This window comes from Tenrec ecaudatus, chromosome 13 (assembly GCF_050624435.1).
Source record: "Tenrec ecaudatus isolate mTenEca1 chromosome 13, mTenEca1.hap1, whole genome shotgun sequence".
NCBI classification, from domain to species: Eukaryota; Metazoa; Chordata; class Mammalia; order Afrosoricida; family Tenrecidae; genus Tenrec; species Tenrec ecaudatus.
The window spans coordinates 23722208-23727495 of record NC_134542.1 but is presented as its reverse complement, the minus strand read 5'-3'; positions in this window follow the sequence as shown (position 1 = coordinate 23727495).

Here is a 5288-nt window from a genome sequence, read left to right as displayed (position 1 = left end):
TATGATCGTCCTGCATTTGGCTTCATTGCCTGTGTTTCATGAGTCTGAAGATGACTTTGTAGATTGGTATCTACAAAGGTGTAATCCAATTAGTCCTGAGCAATAATGATTCCATGGGCAACAGAAGGACACACGGCCCAATCTTGTGCCACCCTCACAGTCATTGCTATGCTTGAGTCCATGATTGCAGCCACTGGGTCAATCCATTCCCTTGACCATGTTCCTCCATGAAGCTGACCTTCTACTTTACCGAGCATAATGTCCTTTTACGGGGACTGGTCTCTTCCAAGAGCATGCCGATGGCACACAGACAATGTCTCTCTATCCTCAATTATAAGAAGCATTCTCGTGGTACTTTTTCCACTACTGACTTGCACATTCTTCTGGCAGCCCATGCATTGTTTATATTCTTCACCAATGCTATCATTCAAATGCATCGATTCTTTTTTTTTTTAATTTTTTTTTCGATTCTTTTTTTATTGTCAAACTTTCACATGCAGATAAGGCGATGGAAGATACCGTGGACTTGAATCAGGCACCCTTTAGTCTTCAGAGTGACAACTTCATCTGCAACAATTTAAGGAGCTCTTGCACAGCAGATGCCCAACGCACGATTGCTTCCTGACTATTGCTTCCATCAGCATTGCCTGTGGATTCAAGAAAACAGAAATCCTAGACCGCTTCGATCTTTTCTCCACTGAACATACTGTTGTCTGTTGCCCAGTTGTGAGGAGTCTGGTGTTCTTTACATTGAGTTGCAATCCTTACAGAAGGCTGCACTCCTTGATCTTTATCAGCAAGTGCTTAAGTCCTCTTGACTTTCAGAAATATGTATCGTCTGCATATCCAGGTTGTTAATAAGCCATCCTCCAATCCTACCGCCATGTTCTTTTTCATAGAGTCCAGCCTCTAAGATTATTTGGTCAGCATATTGATTGAATAAGTATGGGAAAAGGACATGGCTCTAACGTCATATCCTTGATTTCAAGCTACACAGCATTCTCTTGTTCAAAAAACTGCCTCTTGATCATCTGCAGGTTCTGCATGAGTACAGTGAAGTACTTTAGAACTCCCATTGTTCTCAATTTTATCCATAGTTGATTACAATCTATAGATTCAAATCCCCTTGGACAGTAAAAAAATGGCTACCTATCTTCCTGGTATTCTCAGCTTTCAGCTAAGTCCATCTGACATCAGTAATGATGTTCATGTCATATCCTCGTCTGAATCTGGCTTGAATTTCTGGCAGCTCCCTGTCAATGTAGTCCTACAACAGCTGTTGAGTTATCTTCAGCAAAGTTTACTTGCATATGATATTAATGATATTGTTCAATAGTTTGATGCACAGCATACCTCAAGCTAAAAGAACTGAAGAAAGAATTCAAGCATTCGATTGCAGTAATAAAGGACAAAATATTGAATGATGCAGGAAATAGCAAAAGACAACGTGTGAATGCTCCATGTCACTGTACCAAAAAAAGCTGTTCACATCCAACCATCAAGGAAAATTATATCATCAAGAACCAAAGACACTGAAGCAAGAAGTCCAAGGTGCCCTGAAGGTAACAGTGAAACACAAGGCTCCAAGAACTGACAGAATGCCCTCGGAAATGTTTCAACAAGCTGACAATGCAATGGAAGCACTCACTCATCAATGCCGAGAAATGTGGAAGAGAACTACTTGTCCAACTGATTGGAAGAGATCTGTATTTGTGCCCATTACAAAGAAAGGTGACTGAACAATGAGCAGAACAGAAAGACCTCGGGATCAGCAAATATTTTAAGACAATAATGATGTATGGACTGTGATAAGAGTTGTATGAGCCCCTAATAAATTGTTAAAATAAAAAAATAAAAAATTAAAAAAAGACAATAATGTTTGGAAAGAATAGGATAGCGTGAACACCCAGGAAAACATAAAGCCCCCAATTCCAATATGGACTGCTCTACTTGGCAGATGACCAGATACAGAGCTTCAGATTAAAACTAGTATGAAGGTTTTTCTGACGACTCTTTTCCTGGAATGTCTATTATTCAAATAGCTATGTAGCTACATAGTTAAGTCCCCAATATCAACTAGCCAATGCCATCCAGCAGATTTGCCATAGAGCAGAATAGACCTCCTCCTGAAGGGTTTTGAGCCTGTAAATCTTTCTGGAAGCAGACAAACTGCGTTTCCTCCTGCAGAGTAACTGGGAAGTTTGAGCCACGGGTGTTGTGGTTAGCAACCCAATGCTTCACCCACTGCACCACCAAGGCTCTTTGCTTGTAATCTATGAAATACATTATTCTTGCCTGAATCAATTATTGTTACAGGAGGGAAAGTTGGTCCTTTAGTGTTAATATTAAGTCCCTGAAATACTTGGGGCCTTCCGAAATGAAAAGAATAGCAGAACATTTAAAATATGATTACCAATTTATGGACATCAGCTATCAGATTTGCCCTTGAGCAATTCTACTAAATGTGCTATTAGAATTAGTAGCAAATGTTGAACTATATGCTTATTCGTGAGAGTATTACCAACAAAAATCTCATTGGACTATAGCATTTACACCCCAGATGAACAAACTTTTGAAAGTAAAAGTTGGTGCTATTAACAAGTCCTCCAGAGTGAGAGATGGAAATTGACAGGGTCCTGGGTCCACCAATGACCTTCCCTCCAGGTCACCTCACTTCCCACTTTCCCATCCGGAAAATTGTCAACACAAAAACCTACTAAAGGGACCTAAAGTCGACTCTCCATGACAACCCCCTCTTCCTTTCAGTTTGCCATAACCCATAACTGGTCTTCGCCCTAACAGTTAACCCTCCATGGCTCTCTCCTGCCTTTATTTCTCTCCTATTCCATGGCCCAGCAAGTCAGAGTTGCCCAGATTCTGATGTCCCTTTCCTCTTGCTCTTTTCTCATTCTGTTGGCAAAGCCTCCATCCTGGATGCATTGGTCCACCTGCTTTCTTTGCCTTTTCACTAGGTCTGCTGTGCTGCTGGAGGATAATCATAGGGCAACCTCTATAAATTCACCAACATCAGCTTCACAGGGTCTCAAGACAGCCTGTCATTCTTCCTCACTTTCCTTGGCTGGCTTTCTCGCCTTCCAAAAGCTGACTTATGAAACGTATTGCTTTCTTGTCATCTCCAGCCCCTTTCCCTCCCCTGTCTTGCTCTGCAGATGTCCTTACCTTTAGGTCACAGATACACACCGTGTATCTGGATTTCCTACAACTAGCTGACAAACTCATAGCGACCCTATAGGACAGAGGAGAACTACCCCAGTGGGTCTCAGAGGCTATAAATAAATCTATCTCTCTCTCTCTCTCTCTCTCTCTCTCTCTCTCTCTCTCTCTCTCTCTCTCTCTCTCTCTCTCTAATTTTATTGGCATATAATCCACATATCATACAATTCAATAGTTCAATCATATCAAGAAGAATTATACAATCATTACTACAATCGATTTTAAAACATTTTCTTTTCTCCCCTCCCACCCACCCACCCCCTCCACCCATGGGTAAATTGCCTTTAAAATGAGTGTGTAATCACAATCCCTTCTAGTGCTCCTTCCCCCGTCAGCTTTCATTGTTTACTCTTGAAATCCCCTCACCCTCCACATCTCCACCACCTCCCTAAATCCCCTATCAACCCTTGCATCAGCAATTATCTCTATGAATCCACCCCTTCTGTGCTTCACAAACTGGAAAGCCCCACAGAAACAATAAAAAACAAAATCAAGTGGTAAGGATAAAATAATAATGATATAAAGATAAAAATACAAATAATGAGTAAGAAAGACAAGATGGCCATCAATATTGAAGAAGCCAGGGATGAAATTTCTGTCATGGAACATGCAAGAGATACTTGCACCTAGAACAAATTCAGGTTGGGTCAAGTTAGATCCAGCATAATCAAGATTACAATGATTTCTGTTTGGTAATAAAGCTATTCAAGACGCTTGCCTGTGGTGAGAGGGGATCTGCCAATGGCTTAATCTGACTAGATATGCTGCAGATGGGTTGTGAGCCCCCACTGTCCTCCATAGCCTTCTACAAATTGGGTGTTCATAATTTTAGCTCTGACACTTTTCCCTTCATTGTATTTGAATTTTGTTTTTGTCATCTTTGGATCACACAGGCTGGTGTGCTCCTTCCATGCGGACTTAGTAGACGGCTCACTTCAATGGCTGCTTGTTTGAATACAAGCCTTTTAAACCCCAGACACTATTCCAAATGATAGCTGGGCCCCTGGTGCTTTCATCACCACACTTGGCTCTAGCACCCTGACCTTCAATGATCCTTTCATGAAGCTGAGTATCGAGCAAGGCCATGGTATTGGAATGAACTGTTCTTGGATTGGAGCCAGAGTTAAGTAGGAGCCCAGAATCCACCTACTTGTCCATGGGATGTGCACAACTCAAGTTTCCCTTGGTGTCAAATTATGACAAAATCAAAACCCCATAAGCCCAACTGCACAAACAACAGCAACAAGCCAACCAACCAGTTAGCAAACAACCAAAAATAAACACAAGCTAAAGGCAGGAAAACAAAAGAGCAATAAAACAAAAAAATGTACAGCATTGTCTTGAAGATAAGCAAGCGGCCATCTAGCTGAGAAGCAACAAAGCCCACATGGAGGAAGCACACCATCCTGTGTGATCATGAGGTGTCAATAGGATCAGGTATCAGGCATCAAAGACCCAGAGCAAAAAATCCTATCATTGTGAATGAGGGGTAGTGCAGAGTGGAGACCCAAAGCCCATCTGTGGGCAACTGGACATCCCCTTACAGAAGGGCCACAGGGAGGAGATGAGCCAGTGAAGATGCAGTACAGCACCGATGAAACATACAACTTTGCTCTAGTTATTTAATGCTTCCTCCCCCACTATCATGACCCCAATTCTACCTTATAAATCTGGCTAGACCAGAGCATGTACATGGGTGCAGATAAGAGCTGGAAACACAGAAAATCCAGGACAGATAAATCCCTCAGGACCAATATTGAAAGTAGTTGTACCAGGAGGGGGAAGGGGAAGGTGGGGGGAGAAAGGGGCACCCAATCACAATGATCTACCTATAACACCCTCCCAAGGGAATGGACAACAGAAAGTGGTGGAAAGGAGACACCAGTTAGTGTAAGACATGAAAAAATAATATAATAATTTATAAGTTATCAAGAGTTCATGAGGGAGGAAGGGTGGGAGATAAGGGGAAAATGAGAAGCTGATACCAAGGCCTCAAGTAGAAAAAAATGTTTTGAACATGATGATGGCAACAAATGTACAAATGTGCTTGACAC